Genomic DNA, 21,584 nt, shown 5'->3' with positions numbered 1-21,584 from the left:
ACTCTTCTGAAGAACCAGCTGAGGGTCCCCCGGCCGCCAAAAAAATGAAGCAGGAGGATGAGCAGAAAGTCGCCTTCATAGCAGCATTGGGCCTTGTCCCAACGGACAAAGTGGCTGAGATAAAGAAGAACTCTCAGATGAGGGGGATGAAGAGGCGCCGTAAACCCAATCCCAAATACTGTAACGGCACAAACAACCCATATGTGTCTCGGAAAGACTACATCCCTGAGTGAGAGGTGGAGAGAGGAACGGATAGAGGAGAGGAGGCTTAGATAGGCTTAGATGTGTTACTAATACGTTGGCATAAGTTAGATATTAAGATATTCATTTTAATTCTTTAAGAAATTCATTTTAATTCATTAAGAAATTCATTTTAATTAATCCTAATTAATTAATCATTTAATTTAGTTATATAGATAAAAAATAGGTAGATATCTATCTATCTATCTATCTAAGCCACACAGGCCCGTAATATTTCCTGCCGATCAGATCTGGGCTCTGTATAATGGACCTGCACATAAGCTAGAAGACTTAGGACATGTCCTACATTATATGGCCATGCTCCACCATACTGAGTCTTCATGTGCTGCTGCTTGGGGTACATAGAAATGACCCCGCTGCCTCTCTAACCCTCCACCAATTCCTAAACCACATAAGAGACAGAACAGAAAACAGTGCAGCTCATCCACCGGGCGGGAGAGCAAATAACAAGCAGGGTGCAGCCACAGCTGGGACTGTAATACAGGAATAATGCCCAGGTGCCCCAAGTGTCAGACACTGATGCAGAGGAACAAGATTCTGCGCTGTCACCTAATCATGGAAACCACAAGAACAAGGTAACTAGATGCTGTAGGAACCAGCAATAAGATAATGTATGTGGAAATATCTGAATAAGTCTCCTGCTATTGTTCATACTGGCCACGCATTGGGGCTACTGGAATTGATCTATAGACTATAGATGGGTACTATAGATCTCAGCTGTATACAGTCATTGTTTATATATATATATATATACATACATATATATATACACAGCATGCCTCCCAACTGTCCCGATTACAGACTGTCCCACAAGTTGCAGACTGTACCGCTGTCCCATTTGGTGGTTGCAGTGTCCTATGGGGGGGGGGGGGGGGAGACTGGGGCAAATTGGTGTAGTCAGTGTTCACCGCTGTTGATTGCTGAATTCAGTGCAGGAAGCGCGCCAGGGTTTCCCGGTTGCTTAGGGAGGGCTGGGCACACCTCCATATTGGGGGGTTGCGGCGCTCCTACTTCTAGTGTGGCAACTAGGAAGGTCGTGGCACTTTAAAAACTGTGAGGCATGATTTCCCTCGGTAGGGGAATCTTATATTCAGTGTGGAGATGACGGCCCTCACGGGACGAGCACGTTCTCTGTAGTAATTGAAATTATTTTCTCAAATCATGCATACGATTATGCACTTTGTATGCATATTCCTGACAAGTATGTCCATGGATTAAAAAGCATTGTAGATGCTCGTGCACTTGCTACTACACCTTCTTATTATGATGACGAAGTGTCACGAAAAGATAAAACTACAATGGGTAAAAACCTTTTATTTGTTTTTGTTTGTTTATTATACATTTTTAAATAAATCTTTTAAGTTAATATTACTTATGATAAAATATAGATTGTATTCAATATTCATGTTATAGTTGTTAATTATATCTTTAGAAAACTTAAACATTTTTCCAATGTGTAATATGTGAAGTAATTAAAAAAAAATTTTTTTTTTAATTATCAGAAAAACCCAAGAAACGACTGAAAAATTCTGGATTGAAAACACCCAAAAATTCAAATTCAGCCGAAGTACAAAGGACAATGACAATGTCCAAACAAAGAAGAGAATTTCAAACTCCAAGCATTTTCAATGACAGTTAGGTCAACGAAGGTACTTTTCATGGTTTTGAAACCACATTATCTGAAGTGTCTATAACCAGAGACAAAGGACAAAACCATAAATCAAGAAAACAACCACAAGCTGAATTACAAAGTAAATATGTCGATCATTTTAGACTTCTTTGAATTGTGTTTTTAATTTGCTTTATTCTATTATGGATGGATTTAAAAAATATGATACAGTTTAATTAAATTTATATTTAAATATTTTTTGAAATGTAGATTCAATGGAACAAACAGATGAAAGATCTGTAGTAACAGTTTTACAACACACTATTGAGGAACCATTTATTGTAGATGAGGAAGTTGAAGAAGTTGAGGAAGTTCATACATCTAGTCCAATACGTAAGTATTCCTTAAAAAAATGGATATATAGCATACAATATATTTAATAATTAATTATATATTATATTATTTACAGCTTCAAATGATGTTCATGGAACCTATCCAGCTACACAACATCATGAAATAATAAGTGAAGATTTGCAAGCGATTCAAAATGTTGTTTCTAATTTAAAAAGTGGGCAGGAGGAATTTCACCATACAATAAATGTTAGGCTACAATCCATGGATGAGTCTCTGAAAGAAGTTAGCAATACCATGTTACTTTTGCTTGAAAGCTCAAATGTCAATGAAAATTTACAAAATATATGTGAAGAGCAAAGCCTTAACAATGATGCTATTACTATAATGGCACAGGCACATAGTTTAATCTATTTTTTACACCATAATCAGCCCGATGCCCACCGCCCAGGGGCATCGGGGACAGTACCAGGCTTCAGCCTGGTCAGGTAAGTCCTGGAGGGGGGGGACCCCTTCATTGGGGGGGTCCCCACTCCCCCAGGGCCCCTGGCCAGGCTGACCGGTCAGGGGGTTAATGTTTTGGCCGCGGGACCTTATATCATAAGTGTCCCCCGGCTGTGACATTACCCTGCTGGCTGGTTGTGCCTGGGACTGGTTCTTAAAATACGGGGGACCCCTAGTCATTTTGTCCCCCGTATTTTGGGAACCAGCCCCGGACCTGGAGCCTATCAGAAAAACATACTGATAGGTTAATTGTTTTTTAATGAAGCATATGCAGTAACTGTTTGGCACCTATATGGGGGCAGTACTTGGATGCTTGTGTTGGTGCTGTCAGTCCAAAATGTACCAGTAACTTCCAAAGTTTTCCATTGCAATGTACCATATGCTATTCTGTATGGAGTGTAAATGGGTAGGACATGTGAGCTATCCTACCTAGTGAATTTGTATGCACAGTTCAAATGAGGCCTTATCACTAATTAAAAAAATATATATAATTATTTGGTGTGGGGGGGGAGGGGGCAGCCGTTATTGTTGTGCCTAGGTGTGCCCCCCTTAAATACGCCCCTGGATCACACACATTATGACATTGCAATTATAATGTGCAGCAATTAGTACTTTAGTGGGGTCTTTATGGTTTAGCTGCCAATATGCTTATATACTGTAGGAAATTTTTGGTACCAAAGGTCAAGCGTCCTATGATGAGGTGTTTAACCTGGATGATAACAACTCCTGTTGATTAAACACCTGCTGTTGGTGACTACTTGGATCGTACTCTTTGGGAGAATTCAAATGTTTGCTGCGCATCCCAGCACACATGCGCGGCCGCCGGCAGTATTCAAATGTTTCTGCCAACGGGCGGGCAAATATCATTTTAGCTCATTACCCCCGGGTATAGCAAATTAAACATTGAGAAAAGTCAATGGTTTGGAGGCACAAATGGGGCTTCTCTCTTCAAGCCAATTAGTTTGGTTGGGTTTAGCCACTTAACCCGACCTTAATGGGCGTGATAAGCGCAATCAAAACATTGACCACTGGCTACAAGCATGAATTAGGCCCTATGTATGTATCTGTTAATGTGAATCCTATGCATTGGCTGTACATGCAGCCTGCAGGATGTTGTGATGTCACAGAGGTCAGAGGCTCAGGTTCTCAGTGACCAGTAACTGCCATTACTGCTCAGTGGTGACAGTTGGAGCTTGGTGTTGATCTGCTGCAGACATGAACTCTTCTGAAGAACCAGCTGAGGGTCCCCCGGCCGTCAAAAAAATGAAGCAGGAGGATGAGCAGAAAGTCGCCTTCATAGCAGCATTGGGCCTTGTCCCAACGGACAAAGTGGCTGAGATAAAGAAGAACTCTCAGATGAGAGGGATGAAGAGGCGCCGTAAACCCAATCCCAAATACTGTAACGGCACAAACAACCCATATGTGTCTCGGAAAGACTACATCCCTGAGTGAGAGGTGGAGAGAGGAACGGATAGAGGAGAGGAGGCTTAGATAGGCTTAGATGTGTTACTAATACGTTGGCATAAGTTAGATATTAAGATATTCATTTTAATTCTTTAAGAAATTCATTTTAATTCATTAAGAAATTCATTTTAATTAATCCTAATTAATTAATCATTTAATTTAGTTATATAGATAAAAAATAGGTAGATATCTATCTATCTAAGCCACACAGGCCCGTAATATTTCCTGCCGATCAGATCTGGGCTCTGTATAATGGACCTGCACATAAGCTAGAAGACTTAGGACATGTCCTACATTATATGGCCATGCTCCACCATACTGAGTCTTCATGTGCTGCTGCTTGGGGTACATAGAAATGACCCCGCTGCCTCTCTCACCCTCCACCAATTCCTAAACCACATAAGAGACAGAACAGAACACAGCGCAGCTCATCCACCGGGCGGGAGAGCAAATAACAAGCAGGGTGCAGCCACAGCTGGGACTGTAATACAGGAATAATGCCCAGGCGCCCCAAGTGTCAGACACTGATGCAGAGGAACAATATTCTGCGCTGTCACCTAATCATGGAAACCACAAGAACAAGGTAACTAGATGCTGTAGGAACCAGCAATAAGATAATGTATGTGGAAATATCTGAATAAGTCTCCTGCTATTGTTCATACTGGCCACGCATTGGGGCTACTGGAATTGATCTATAGACTATAGATGGGAACTATAGATCTCAGCTGTATACAGTCATTGTTTATATATATATATATACATATATATATATACACAGCATGCCTCCCAACTTTCCCGATTACAGACTGTCCCACAAGTTGCAGACTGTACCGCTGTCCCATTTGGTGGTTGCAGTGTCCTATGGGGGGGGGAGACTGGGGCAAATTGGTGTAGTCAGTGTTCACCGCTGTTGATTGCTGAATTCAGTGCAGGAAGCGCGCCAGGGTTTCCCGGTTGCTTAGGGAGGGCTGGGCACACCTCCATATTGGGGGGTTGCGGCGCTCCTACTTCTAGTGTGGCAACTAGGAAGGTCGTGGCACTTTAAAAACTGTGAGGCATGATTTCCCTCGGTAGGGGAATCTTATATTCAGTGTGGAGATGACGGCCCTCACGGGACGAGCACGTTCTCTGTAGTAATTGAAATTATTTTCTCAAATCATGCATACGATTATGCACTTTGTATGCATATTCCTGACAAGTATGTCCATGGATTAAAAAGCATTGTAGATGCTCGTGCACTTGCTACTACACCTACTAATTATGATGACGAAGTGTCACGAAAAGATAAAACTACAATGGGTAAAAACCTTTTATTTGTTTTTGTTTGTTTATTATACATTTTTAAATAAATCTTTTAAGTTAATATTACTTATGATAAAATATAGATTGTATTCAATATTCATGTTATAGTTGTTAATTATATCTTTAGAAAACTTAAACATTTTTCCAATGTGTAATATGTGAAGTAATTAAAAAAAATTTTTTTTTTTAATTATCAGAAAAACCCAAGAAACGACTGAAAAATTCTGGATTGAAAACACCCAAAAATTCAAATTCAGCCGAAGTACAAAGGACAATGACAATGTCCAAACAAAGAAGAGAATTTCAAACTCCAAGCATTTTCAATGACAGTTAGGTCAACGAAGGTACTTTTCATGGTTTTGAAACCACATTATCTGAAGTGTCTATAACCAGAGACAAAGGACAAAACCATAAATCAAGAAAACAACCACAAGCTGAATTACAAAGTAAATATGTCGATCATTTTAGACTTCTTTGAATTGTGTTTTTAATTTGCTTTATTCTATTATGGATGGATTTAAAAAATATGATACAGTTTAATTAAATTTATATTTAAATATTTTTTGAAATGTAGATTCAATGGAACAAACAGATGAAAGATCTGTAGTAACAGTTTTACAACACACTATTGAGGAACCATTTATTGTAGATGAGGAAGTTGAAGAAGTTGAGGAAGTTCATACATCTAGTCCAATACGTAAGTATTCCTTAAAAAAATGGATATATAGCATACAATATATTTAATAATTAATTATATATTATATTATTTACAGCTTCAAATGATGTTCATGGAACCTATCCAGCTACACAACATCATGAAATAATAAGTGAAGATTTGCAAGCGATTCAAAATGTTGTTTCTAATTTAAAAAGTGGGCAGGAGGAATTTCACCATACAATAAATGTTAGGCTACAATCCATGGATGAGTCTCTGAAAGAAGTTAGCAATACCATGTTACTTTTGCTTGAAAGCTCAAATGTCAATGAAAATTTACAAAATATATGTGAAGAGCAAAGCCTTAACAATGATGCTATTACTATAATGGCACAGGCACATAGTTTAATCTATTTTTTACACCATAATCAGCCCGATGCCCACCGCCCAGGGGCATCGGGGACAGTACCAGGCTTCAGCCTGGTCAGGTAAGTCCTGGAGGGGGGGACCCCTTCATTGGGGGGGTCCCCACTCCCCCAGGGCCCCTGGCCAGGCTGACCGGTCAGGGGGTTAATGTTTTGGCCGCGGGACCTTATATCATAAGTGTCCCCCGGCTGTGACATTACCCTGCTGGCTGGTTGTGCCTGAGACTGGTTCTTAAAATACGGGGGACCCCTAGTCATTTTGTCCCCCGTATTTTGGGAACCAGCCCCGGACCTGGAGCCTATCAGAAAAACATACTGATAGGTTAATTGTTTTTTAATGAAGCATATGCAGTAACTGTTTGGCACCTATATGGGGGCAGTACTTGGATGCTTGTGTTGGTGCTGTCAGTCCAAAATGTACCAGTAACTTCCAAAGTTTTCCATTGCAATGTACCATATGCTATTCTGTATGGAGTGTAAATGGGTAGGACATGTGAGCTATCCTACCTAGTGAATTTGTATGCACAGTTCAAATGAGGCCTTATCACTAATTAAAAAAATATATATAATTATTTGGTGTGGGGGGGGAGGGGGCAGCCGTTATTGTTGTGCCTAGGTGTGCCCCCCTTAAATACGCCCCTGGATCACACACATTATGACATTGCAATTATAATGTGCAGCAATTAGTACTTTAGTGGGGTCTTTATGGTTTAGCTGCCAATATGCTTATATACTGTAGGAAATTTTTGGTACCAAAGGTCAAGCGTCCTATGATGAGGTGTTTAACCTGGATGATAACAACTCCTGTTGATTAAACACCTGCTGTTGGTGACTACTTGGATCGTACTCTTTGGGAGAATTCAAATGTTTGCTGCGCATCCCAGCACACATGCGCGGCCGCCGGCAGTATTCAAATGTTTCTGCCAACGGGCGGGCAAATATCATTTTAGCTCATTACCCCCGGGTATAGCAAATTAAACATTGAGAAAAGTCAATGGTTTGGAGGCACAAATGGGGCTTCTCTCTTCAAGCCAATTAGTTTGGTTGGGTTTAGCCACTTAACCCGACCTTAATGGGCGTGATAAGCGCAATCAAAACATTGACCACTGGCTACAAGCATGAATTAGGCCCTATGTATGTATCTGTTAATGTGAATCCTATGCATTGGCTGTACATGCAGCCTGCAGGATGTTGTGATGTCACAGAGGTCAGAGGCTCAGGTTCTCAGTGACCAGTAACTGCCATTACTGCTCAGTGGTGACAGTTGGAGCTTGGTGTTGATCTGCTGCAGACATGAACTCTTCTGAAGAACCAGCTGAGGGTCCCCCGGCCGCCAAAAAAATGAAGCAGGAGGATGAGCAGAAAGTCGCCTTCATAGCAGCATTGGGCCTTGTCCCAACGGACAAAGTGGCTGAGATAAAGAAGAACTCTCAGATGAGAGGGATGAAGAGGCGCCGTAAACCCAATCCCAAATACTGTAACGGCACAAACAACCCATATGTGTCTCGGAAAGACTACATCCCTGAGTGAGAGGTGGAGAGAGGAACGGATAGAGGAGAGGAGGCTTAGATAGGCTTAGATGTGTTACTAATACGTTGGCATAAGTTAGATATTAAGATATTCATTTTAATTCTTTAAGAAATTCATTTTAATTCATTAAGAAATTCATTTTAATTAATCCTAATTAATTAATCATTTAATTTAGTTATATAGATAAAAAATAGGTAGATATCTATCTATCTATCTATCTATCTAAGCCACACAGGCCCGTAATATTTCCTGCCGATCAGATCTGGGCTCTGTATAATGGACCTGCACATAAGCTAGAAGACTTAGGACATGTCCTACATTATATGGCCATGCTCCACCATACTGAGTCTTCATGTGCTGCTGCTTGGGGTACATAGAAATGACCCCGCTGCCTCTCTCACCCTCCACCAATTCCTAAACCACATAAGAGACAGAACAGAACACAGCGCAGCTCATCCACCGGGCGGGAGAGCAAATAACAAGCAGGGTGCAGCCACAGCTGGGACTGTAATACAGGAATAATGCCCAGGCGCCCCAAGTGTCAGACACTGATGCAGAGGAACAAGATTCTGCGCTGTCACCTAATCATGGAAACCACAAGAACAAGGTAACTAGATGCTGTAGGAACCAGCAATAAGATAATGTATGTGGAAATATCTGAATAAGTCTCCTGCTATTGTTCATACTGGCCACGCATTGGGGCTACTGGAATTGATCTATAGACTATAGATGGGAACTATAGATCTCAGCTGTATACAGTCATTGTTTATATATATATACATACATATATATATATACACAGCATGCCTCCCAACTGTCCCGATTACAGACTGTCCCACAAGTTGCAGACTGTACCGCTGTCCCATTTGGTGGTTGCAGTGTCCTATGGGGGGGAGACTGGGGCAAATTGGTGTAGTCAGTGTTCACCGCTGTTGATTGCTGAATTCAGTGCAGGAAGCGCGCCAGGGTTTCCCGGTTGCTTAGGGAGGGCTGGGCACACCTCCATATTGGGGGGTTGCGGCGCTCCTACTTCTAGTGTGGCAACTAGGAAGGTCGTGGCACTTTAAAAACTGTGAGGCATGATTTCCCTCGGTAGGGGAATCTTATATTCAGTGTGGAGATGACGGCCCTCACGGGACGAGCACGTTCTCTGTAGTAATTGAAATTATTTTCTCAAATCATGCATACGATTATGCACTTTGTATGCATATTCCTGACAAGTATGTCCATGGATTAAAAAGCATTGTAGATGCTCGTGCACTTGCTACTACACCTTCTTATTATGATGACGAAGTGTCACGAAAAGATAAAACTACAATGGGTAAAAACCTTTTATTTGTTTTTGTTTGTTTATTATACATTTTTAAATAAATCTTTTAAGTTAATATTACTTATGATAAAATATAGATTGTATTCAATATTCATGTTATAGTTGTTAATTATATCTTTAGAAAACTTAAACATTTTTCCAATGTGTAATATGTGAAGTAATTAAAAAAAAATTTTTTTTTTAATTATCAGAAAAACCCAAGAAACGACTGAAAAATTCTGGATTGAAAACACCCAAAAATTCAAATTCAGCCGAAGTACAAAGGACAATGACAATGTCCAAACAAAGAAGAGAATTTCAAACTCCAAGCATTTTCAATGACAGTTAGGTCAACGAAGGTACTTTTCATGGTTTTGAAACCACATTATCTGAAGTGTCTATAACCAGAGACAAAGGACAAAACCATAAATCAAGAAAACAACCACAAGCTGAATTACAAAGTAAATATGTCGATCATTTTAGACTTCTTTGAATTGTGTTTTTAATTTGCTTTATTCTATTATGGATGGATTTAAAAAATATGATACAGTTTAATTAAATTTATATTTAAATATTTTTTGAAATGTAGATTCAATGGAACAAACAGATGAAAGATCTGTAGTAACAGTTTTACAACACACTATTGAGGAACCATTTATTGTAGATGAGGAAGTTGAAGAAGTTGAGGAAGTTCATACATCTAGTCCAATACGTAAGTATTCCTTAAAAAAATGGATATATAGCATACAATATATTTAATAATTAATTATATATTATATTATTTACAGCTTCAAATGATGTTCATGGAACCTATCCAGCTACACAACATCATGAAATAATAAGTGAAGATTTGCAAGCGATTCAAAATGTTGTTTCTAATTTAAAAAGTGGGCAGGAGGAATTTCACCATACAATAAATGTTAGGCTACAATCCATGGATGAGTCTCTGAAAGAAGTTAGCAATACCATGTTACTTTTGCTTGAAAGCTCAAATGTCAATGAAAATTTACAAAATATATGTGAAGAGCAAAGCCTTAACAATGATGCTATTACTATAATGGCACAGGCACATAGTTTAATCTATTTTTTACACCATAATCAGCCCGATGCCCACCGCCCAGGGGCATCGGGGACAGTACCAGGCTTCAGCCTGGTCAGGTAAGTCCTGGAGGGGGGGGACCCCTTCATTGGGGGGGTCCCCACTCCCCCAGGGCCCCTGGCCAGGCTGACCGGTCAGGGGGTTAATGTTTTGGCCGCGGGACCTTATATCATAAGTGTCCCCCGGCTGTGACATTACCCTGCTGGCTGGTTGTGCCTGGGACTGGTTCTTAAAATACGGGGGACCCCTAGTCATTTTGTCCCCCGTATTTTGGGAACCAGCCCCGGACCTGGAGCCTATCAGAAAAACATACTGATAGGTTAATTGTTTTTTAATGAAGCATATGCAGTAACTGTTTGGCACCTATATGGGGGCAGTACTTGGATGCTTGTGTTGGTGCTGTCAGTCCAAAATGTACCAGTAACTTCCAAAGTTTTCCATTGCAATGTACCATATGCTATTCTGTATGGAGTGTAAATGGGTAGGACATGTGAGCTATCCTACCTAGTGAATTTGTATGCACAGTTCAAATGAGGCCTTATCACTAATTAAAAAAATATATATAATTATTTGGTGTGGGGGGGGAGGGGGCAGCCGTTATTGTTGTGCCTAGGTGTGCCCCCCTTAAATACGCCCCTGGATCACACACATTATGACATTGCAATTATAATGTGCAGCAATTAGTACTTTAGTGGGGTCTTTATGGTTTAGCTGCCAATATGCTTATATACTGTAGGAAATTTTTGGTACCAAAGGTCAAGCGTCCTATGATGAGGTGTTTTACCTGGATGATAACAACTCCTGTTGATTAAACACCTGCTGTTGGTGACTACTTGGATCGTACTCTTTGGGAGAATTCAAATGTTTGCTGCGCATCCCAGCACACATGCGCGGCCGCCGGCAGTATTCAAATGTTTCTGCCAACGGGCGGGCAAATATCATTTTAGCTCATTACCCCCGGGTATAGCAAATTAAACATTGAGAAAAGTCAATGGTTTGGAGGCACAAATGGGGCTTCTCTCTTCAAGCCAATTAGTTTGGTTGGGTTTAGCCACTTAACCCGACCTTAATGGGCGTGATAAGCGCAATCAAAACATTGACCACTGGCTACAAGCATGAATTAGGCCCTATGTATGTATCTGTTAATGTGAATCCTATGCATTGGCTGTACATGCAGCCTGCAGGATGTTGTGATGTCACAGAGGTCAGAGGCTCAGGTTCTCAGTGACCAGTAACTGCCATTACTGCTCAGTGGTGACAGTTGGAGCTTGGTGTTGATCTGCTGCAGACATGAACTCTTCTGAAGAACCAGCTGAGGGTCCCCCGGCCGTCAAAAAAATGAAGCAGGAGGATGAGCAGAAAGTCGCCTTCATAGCAGCATTGGGCCTTGTCCCAACGGACAAAGTGGCTGAGATAAAGAAGAACTCTCAGATGAGAGGGATGAAGAGGCGCCGTAAACCCAATCCCAAATACTGTAACGGCACAAACAACCCATATGTGTCTCGGAAAGACTACATCCCTGAGTGAGAGGTGGAGAGAGGAACGGATAGAGGAGAGGAGGCTTAGATAGGCTTAGATGTGTTACTAATACGTTGGCATAAGTTAGATATTAAGATATTCATTTTAATTCTTTAAGAAATTCATTTTAATTCATTAAGAAATTCATTTTAATTAATCCTAATTAATTAATCATTTAATTTAGTTATATAGATAAAAAATAGGTAGATATCTATCTATCTAAGCCACACAGGCCCGTAATATTTCCTGCCGATCAGATCTGGGCTCTGTATAATGGACCTGCACATAAGCTAGAAGACTTAGGACATGTCCTACATTATATGGCCATGCTCCACCATACTGAGTCTTCATGTGCTGCTGCTTGGGGTACATAGAAATGACCCCGCTGCCTCTCTCACCCTCCACCAATTCCTAAACCACATAAGAGACAGAACAGAACACAGCGCAGCTCATCCACCGGGCGGGAGAGCAAATAACAAGCAGGGTGCAGCCACAGCTGGGACTGTAATACAGGAATAATGCCCAGGCGCCCCAAGTGTCAGACACTGATGCAGAGGAACAATATTCTGCGCTGTCACCTAATCATGGAAACCACAAGAACAAGGTAACTAGATGCTGTAGGAACCAGCAATAAGATAATGTATGTGGAAATATCTGAATAAGTCTCCTGCTATTGTTCATACTGGCCACGCATTGGGGCTACTGGAATTGATCTATAGACTATAGATGGGAACTATAGATCTCAGCTGTATACAGTCATTGTTTATATATATATATATACATATATATATATACACAGCATGCCTCCCAACTTTCCCGATTACAGACTGTCCCACAAGTTGCAGACTGTACCGCTGTCCCATTTGGTGGTTGCAGTGTCCTATGGGGGGGGGAGACTGGGGCAAATTGGTGTAGTCAGTGTTCACCGCTGTTGATTGCTGAATTCAGTGCAGGAAGCGCGCCAGGGTTTCCCGGTTGCTTAGGGAGGGCTGGGCACACCTCCATATTGGGGGGTTGCGGCGCTCCTACTTCTAGTGTGGCAACTAGGAAGGTCGTGGCACTTTAAAAACTGTGAGGCATGATTTCCCTCGGTAGGGGAATCTTATATTCAGTGTGGAGATGACGGCCCTCACGGGACGAGCACGTTCTCTGTAGTAATTGAAATTATTTTCTCAAATCATGCATACGATTATGCACTTTGTATGCATATTCCTGACAAGTATGTCCATGGATTAAAAAGCATTGTAGATGCTCGTGCACTTGCTACTACACCTACTAATTATGATGACGAAGTGTCACGAAAAGATAAAACTACAATGGGTAAAAACCTTTTATTTGTTTTTGTTTGTTTATTATACATTTTTAAATAAATCTTTTAAGTTAATATTACTTATGATAAAATATAGATTGTATTCAATATTCATGTTATAGTTGTTAATTATATCTTTAGAAAACTTAAACATTTTTCCAATGTGTAATATGTGAAGTAATTAAAAAAAATTTTTTTTTTTAATTATCAGAAAAACCCAAGAAACGACTGAAAAATTCTGGATTGAAAACACCCAAAAATTCAAATTCAGCCGAAGTACAAAGGACAATGACAATGTCCAAACAAAGAAGAGAATTTCAAACTCCAAGCATTTTCAATGACAGTTAGGTCAACGAAGGTACTTTTCATGGTTTTGAAACCACATTATCTGAAGTGTCTATAACCAGAGACAAAGGACAAAACCATAAATCAAGAAAACAACCACAAGCTGAATTACAAAGTAAATATGTCGATCATTTTAGACTTCTTTGAATTGTGTTTTTAATTTGCTTTATTCTATTATGGATGGATTTAAAAAATATGATACAGTTTAATTAAATTTATATTTAAATATTTTTTGAAATGTAGATTCAATGGAACAAACAGATGAAAGATCTGTAGTAACAGTTTTACAACACACTATTGAGGAACCATTTATTGTAGATGAGGAAGTTGAAGAAGTTGAGGAAGTTCATACATCTAGTCCAATACGTAAGTATTCCTTAAAAAAATGGATATATAGCATACAATATATTTAATAATTAATTATATATTATATTATTTACAGCTTCAAATGATGTTCATGGAACCTATCCAGCTACACAACATCATGAAATAATAAGTGAAGATTTGCAAGCGATTCAAAATGTTGTTTCTAATTTAAAAAGTGGGCAGGAGGAATTTCACCATACAATAAATGTTAGGCTACAATCCATGGATGAGTCTCTGAAAGAAGTTAGCAATACCATGTTACTTTTGCTTGAAAGCTCAAATGTCAATGAAAATTTACAAAATATATGTGAAGAGCAAAGCCTTAACAATGATGCTATTACTATAATGGCACAGGCACATAGTTTAATCTATTTTTTACACCATAATCAGCCCGATGCCCACCGCCCAGGGGCATCGGGGACAGTACCAGGCTTCAGCCTGGTCAGGTAAGTCCTGGAGGGGGGGACCCCTTCATTGGGGGGGTCCCCACTCCCCCAGGGCCCCTGGCCAGGCTGACCGGTCAGGGGGTTAATGTTTTGGCCGCGGGACCTTATATCATAAGTGTCCCCCGGCTGTGACATTACCCTGCTGGCTGGTTGTGCCTGAGACTGGTTCTTAAAATACGGGGGACCCCTAGTCATTTTGTCCCCCGTATTTTGGGAACCAGCCCCGGACCTGGAGCCTATCAGAAAAACATACTGATAGGTTAATTGTTTTTTAATGAAGCATATGCAGTAACTGTTTGGCACCTATATGGGGGCAGTACTTGGATGCTTGTGTTGGTGCTGTCAGTCCAAAATGTACCAGTAACTTCCAAAGTTTTCCATTGCAATGTACCATATGCTATTCTGTATGGAGTGTAAATGGGTAGGACATGTGAGCTATCCTACCTAGTGAATTTGTATGCACAGTTCAAATGAGGCCTTATCACTAATTAAAAAAATATATATAATTATTTGGTGTGGGGGGGGAGGGGGCAGCCGTTATTGTTGTGCCTAGGTGTGCCCCCCTTAAATACGCCCCTGGATCACACACATTATGACATTGCAATTATAATGTGCAGCAATTAGTACTTTAGTGGGGTCTTTATGGTTTAGCTGCCAATATGCTTATATACTGTAGGAAATTTTTGGTACCAAAGGTCAAGCGTCCTATGATGAGGTGTTTAACCTGGATGATAACAACTCCTGTTGATTAAACACCTGCTGTTGGTGACTACTTGGATCGTACTCTTTGGGAGAATTCAAATGTTTGCTGCGCATCCCAGCACACATGCGCGGCCGCCGGCAGTATTCAAATGTTTCTGCCAACGGGCGGGCAAATATCATTTTAGCTCATTACCCCCGGGTATAGCAAATTAAACATTGAGAAAAGTCAATGGTTTGGAGGCACAAATGGGGCTTCTCTCTTCAAGCCAATTAGTTTGGTTGGGTTTAGCCACTTAACCCGACCTTAATGGGCGTGATAAGCGCAATCAAAACATTGACCACTGGCTACAAGCATGAATTAGGCCCTATGTATGTATCTGTTAATGTGAATCCTATGCATTGGCTGTACATGCAGCCTGCAGGATGTTGTGATGTCACAGAGGTCAGAGGCTCAGGTTCTCAGTGACCAGTAACTGCCATTACTGCTCAGTGGTGACAGTTGGAGCTTGGTGTTGATCTGCTGCAGACATGAACTCTTCTGAAGAACCAGCTGAGGGTCCCCCGGCCGCCAAAAAAATGAAGCAGGAGGATGAGCAGAAAGTCGCCTTCATAGCAGCATTGGGCCTTGTCCCAACGGACAAAGTGGCTGAGATAAAGAAGAACTCTCAGATGAGAGGGATGAAGAGGCGCCGTAAACCCAATCCCAAATACTGTAACGGCACAAACAACCCATATGTGTCTCGGAAAGACTACATCCCTGAGTGAGAGGTGGAGAGAGGAACGGATAGAGGAGAGGAGGCTTAGATAGGCTTAGATGTGTTACTAATACGTTGGCATAAGTTAGATATTAAGATATTCATTTTAATTCTTTAAGAAATTCATTTTAATTCATTAAGAAATTCATTTTAATTAATCCTAATTAATTAATCATTTAATTTAGTTATATAGATAAAAAATAGGTAGATATCTATCTATCTATCTATCTATCTAAGCCACACAGGCCCGTAATATTTCCTGCCGATCAGATCTGGGCTCTGTATAATGGACCTGCACATAAGCTAGAAGACTTAGGACATGTCCTACATTATATGGCCATGCTCCACCATACTGAGTCTTCATGTGCTGCTGCTTGGGGTACATAGAAATGACCCCGCTGCCTCTCTCACCCTCCACCAATTCCTAAACCACATAAGAGACAGAACAGAACACAGCGCAGCTCATCCACCGGGCGGGAGAGCAAATAACAAGCAGGGTGCAGCCACAGCTGGGACTGTAATACAGGAATAATGCCCAGGCGCCCCAAGTGTCAGACACTGATGCAGAGGAACAAGATTCTGCGCTGTCACCTAATCATGGAAACCACAAGAACAAGGTAACTAGATGCTGTAGGAACCAGCAATAAGATAATGTATGTGGAAATATCTGAATAAGTCTCCTGCTATTGTTCATACTGGCCACGCATTGGGGCTACTGGAATTGATCTATAGACTATAGATGGGAACTATAGATCTCAGCTGTATACAGTCATTGTTTATATATATATACATACATATATATATATACACAGCATGCCTCCCAACTGTCCCGATTACAGACTGTCCCACAAGTTGCAGACTGTACCGCTGTCCCATTTGGTGGTTGCAGTGTCCTATGGGGGGGAGACTGGGGCAAATTGGTGTAGTCAGTGTTCACCGCTGTTGATTGCTGAATTCAGTGCAGGAAGCGCGCCAGGGTTTCCCGGTTGCTTAGGGAGGGCTGGGCACACCTCCATATTGGGGGGTTGCGGCGCTCCTACTTCTAGTGTGGCAACTAGGAAGGTCGTGGCACTTTAAAAACTGTGAGGCATGATTTCCCTCGGTAGGGGAATCTTATATTCAGTGTGGAGATGACGGCCCTCACGGGACGAGCACGTTCTCTGTAGTAATTGAAATTATTTTCTCAAATCATGCATACGATTATGCACTTTGTATGCATATTCCTGACAAGTATGTCCATGGATTAAAAAGCATTGTAGATGCTCGTGCACTTGCTACTACACCTTCTTATTATGATGACGAAGTGTCACGAAAAGATAAAACTACAATGGGTAAAAACCTTTTATTTGTTTTTGTTTGTTTATTATACATTTTTAAATAAATCTTTTAAGTTAATATTACTTATGATAAAATATAGATTGTATTCAATATTCATGTTATAGTTGTTAATTATATCTTTAGAAAACTTAAACATTTTTCCAATGTGTAATATGTGAAGTAATTAAAAAAAATTTTTTTTTTTAATTATCAGAAAAACCCAAGAAACGACTGAAAAATTCTGGATTGAAAACACCCAAAAATTCAAATTCAGCCGAAGTACAAAGGACAATGACAATGTCCAAACAAAGAAGAGAATTTCAAACTCCAAGCATTTTCAATGACAGTTAGGTCAACGAAGGTACTTTTCATGGTTTTGAAACCACATTATCTGAAGTGTCTATAACCAGAGACAAAGGACAAAACCATAAATCAAGAAAACAACCACAAGCTGAATTACAAAGTAAATATGTCGATCATTTTAGACTTCTTTGAATTGTGTTTTTAATTTGCTTTATTCTATTATGGATGGATTTAAAAAATATGATACAGTTTAATTAAATTTAATTTTAAATATTTTTTGAAATGTAGATTCAATGGAACAAACAGATGAAAGATCTGTAGTAACAGTTTTACAACACACTATTGAGGAACCATTTATTGTAGATGAGGAAGTTGAAGAAGTTGAGGAAGTTCATACATCTAGTCCAATACGTAAGTATTCCTTAAAAAAATGGATATATAGCATACAATATATTTAATAATTAATTATATATTATATTATTTACAGCTTCAAATGATGTTCATGGAACCTATCCAGCTACACAACATCATGAAATAATAAGTGAAGATTTGCAAGCGATTCAAAATGTTGTTTCTAATTTAAAAAGTGGGCAGGAGGAATTTCACCATACAATAAATGTTAGGCTACAATCCATGGATGAGTCTCTGAAAGAAGTTAGCAATACCATGTTACTTTTGCTTGAAAGCTCAAATGTCAATGAAAATTTACAAAATATATGTGAAGAGCAAAGCCTTAACAATGATGCTATTACTATAATGGCACAGGCACATAGTTTAATCTATTTTTTACACCATAATCAGCCCGATGCACACCGCCCAGGGGCATCGGGGACAGTACCAGGCTTCAGCCTGGTCAGGTAAGTCCTGGAGGGGGGGGACCCCTTCATTGGGGGGGTCCCCACTCCCCCAGGGCCCCTGGCCAGGCTGACCGGTCAGGGGGTTAATGTTTTGGCCGCGGGACCTTATATCATAAGTGTCCCCCGGCTGTGACATTACCCTGCTGGCTGGTTGTGCCTGGGACTGGTTCTTAAAATACGGGGGACCCCTAGTCATTTTGTCCCCCGTATTTTGGGAACCAGCCCCGGACCTGGAGCCTATCAGAAAAACATACTGATAGGTTAATTGTTTTTTAATGAAGCATATGCAGTAACTGTTTGGCACCTATATGGGGGCAGTACTTGGATGCTTGTGTTGGTGCTGTCAGTCCAAAATGTACCAGTAACTTCCAAAGTTTTCCATTGCAATGTACCATATGCTATTCTGTATGGAGTGTAAATGGGTAGGACATGTGAGCTATCCTACCTAGTGAATTTGTATGCACAGTTCAAATGAGGCCTTATCACTAATTAAAAAAATATATATAATTATTTGGTGTGGGGGGGGAGGGGGCAGCCGTTATTGTTGTGCCTAGGTGTGCCCCCCTTAAATACGCCCCTGGATCACACACATTATGACATTGCAATTATAATGTGCAGCAATTAGTACTTTAGTGGGGTCTTTATGGTTTAGCTGCCAATATGCTTATATACTGTAGGAAATTTTTGGTACCAAAGGTCAAGCGTCCTATGATGAGGTGTTTAACCTGGATGATAACAACTCCTGTTGATTAAACACCTGCTGTTGGTGACTACTTGGATCATACTCTTTGGGAGAATTCAAATGTTTGCTGCGCATCCCAGCACACATGCGCGGCCGCCGGCAGTATTCAAATGTTTCTGCCAACGGGCGGGCAAATATCATTTTAGCTCATTACCCCCGGGTATAGCAAATTAAACATTGAGAAAAGTCAATGGTTTGGAGGCACAAATGGGGCTTCTCTCTTCAAGCCAATTAGTTTGGTTGGGTTTAGCCACTTAACCCGACCTTAATGGGCGTGATAAGCGCAATCAAAACATTGACCACTGGCTACAAGCATGAATTAGGCCCTATGTATGTATCTGTTAATGTGAATCCTATGCATTGGCTGTACATGCAGCCTGCAGGATGTTGTGATGTCACAGAGGTCAGAGGCTCAGGTTCTCAGTGACCAGTAACTGCCATTACTGCTCAGTGGTGACAGTTGGAGCTTGGTGTTGATCTGCTGCAGACATGAACTCTTCTGAAGAACCAGCTGAGGGTCCCCCGGCCGCCAAAAAAATGAAGCAGGAGGATGAGCAGAAAGTCGCCTTCATAGCAGCATTGGGCCTTGTCCCAACGGACAAAGTGGCTGAGATAAAGAAGAACTCTCAGATGAGAGGGATGAAGAGGCGCCGTAAACCCAATCCCAAATACTGTAACGGCACAAACAACCCATATGTGTCTCGGAAAGACTACATCCCTGAGTGAGAGGTGGAGAGAGGAACGGATAGAGGAGAGGAGGCTTAGATAGGCTTAGATGTGTTACTAATACGTTGGCATAAGTTAGATATTAAGATATTCATTTTAATTCTTTAAGAAATTCATTTTAATTCATTAAGAAATTCATTTTAATTAATCCTAATTAATTAATCATTTAATTTAGTTATATAGATAAAAAATAGGTAGATATCTATCTATCTATCTATCTAAGCCACACAGGCCCGTAATATTTCCTGCCGATCAGATCTGGGCTCTGTATAATGGACCTGCACATAAGCTAGAAGACTTAGGACATGTCCTACATTATATGGCCATGCTCCACCATACTGAGTCTTCATGTGCTGCTGCTTGGGGTACATAGAAATGACCCCGCTGCCTCTCTCACCCTCCACCAATTCCTAAACCACATAAGAGACAGAACAGAACACAGCGCAGCTCATCCACCGGGCGGGAGAGCAAATAACAAGCAGGGTGCAGCCACAGCTGGGACTGTAATACAGGAATAATGCCCAGGCGCCCCAAGTGTCAGACACTGATGCAGAGGAACAAGATTCTGCGCTGTCACCTAATCATGGAAACCACAAGAACAAGGTAACTAGATGCTGTAGGAACCAGCAATAAGATAATGTATGTGGAAATATCTGAATAAGTCTCCTGCTATTGTTCATACTGGCCACGCATTGGGGCTACTGGAATTGATCTATAGACTATAGATGGGAACTATAGATCTCAGCTGTATACAGTCATTGTTTATATATATATACATACATATATATATATACACAGCATGCCTCCCAACTGTCCCGATTACAGACTGTCCCACAAGTTGCAGACTGTACCGCTGTCCCATTTGGTGGTTGCAGTGTCCTATGGGGGGGAGACTGGGGCAAATTGGTGTAGTCAGTGTTCACCGCTGTTGATTGCTGAATTCAGTGCAGGAAGCGCGCCAGGGTTTCCCGGTTGCTTAGGGAGGGCTGGGCACACCTCCATATTGGGGGGTTGCGGCGCTCCTACTTCTAGTGTGGCAACTAGGAAGGTCGTGGCACTTTAAAAACTGTGAGGCATGATTTCCCTCGGTAGGGGAATCTTATATTTAGTGTGGAGATGACGGCCCTCACGGGACGAGCACGTTCTCTGTAGTAATTGAAATTATTTTCTCAAATCATGCATACGATTATGCACTTTGTATGCATATTCCTGACAAGTATGTCCATGGATTAAAAAGCATTGTAGATGCTCGTGCACTTGCTACTACACCTTCTTATTATGATGACGAAGTGTCACGAAAAGATAAAACTACAATGGGTAAAAACCTTTTATTTGTTTTTGTTTGTTTATTATACATTTTTAAATAAATCTTTTAAGTTAATATTACTTATGATAAAATATAGATTGTATTCAATATTCATGTTATAGTTGTTAATTATATCTTTAGAAAACTTAAACATTTTTCCAATGTGTAATATGTGAAGTAATTAAAAAAATTTTTTTTTTTTAATTATCAGAAAAACCCAAGAAACGACTGAAAAATTCTGGATTGAAAACACCCAAAAATTCAAATTCAGCCGAAGTACAAAGGACAATGACAATGTCCAAACAAAGAAGAGAATTTCAAACTCCAAGCATTTTCAATGACAGTTAGGTCAACGAAGGTACTTTTCATGGTTTTGAAACCAC

The 21,584-nt window shown here is 40.5% G+C and overlaps 1 long non-coding RNA gene across 1 annotated transcript; it reads left to right on the top strand.

Moving 5' to 3' along the window:
* Positions 1–1,769: 1,769 nt before the first annotated feature.
* LOC146027758 (uncharacterized) lies at positions 1,770–21,530 on the top strand. The gene is made up of 11 exons (XR_014455145.1): positions 1,770–2,012; positions 2,141–2,263; positions 5,689–5,937; positions 6,066–6,188; positions 9,623–9,871; positions 10,000–10,122; positions 13,548–13,796; positions 13,925–14,047; positions 17,482–17,730; positions 17,859–17,981; positions 21,413–21,530. It is a non-coding gene; the product is annotated as an uncharacterized LOC146027758 (long non-coding RNA).
* Positions 21,531–21,584: the final 54 nt, after the last annotated feature.

Source organism: Crinia signifera, chromosome 1 (genome assembly GCF_055691185.1).
Source record: "Crinia signifera chromosome 1, ASM5569118v1, whole genome shotgun sequence".
Lineage (NCBI taxonomy): Eukaryota > Metazoa > Chordata > Amphibia > Anura > Myobatrachidae > Crinia > Crinia signifera.
Note: the sequence above shows the minus strand (reverse complement) of the source record. Positions and strands in the feature narration are given on the sequence as shown.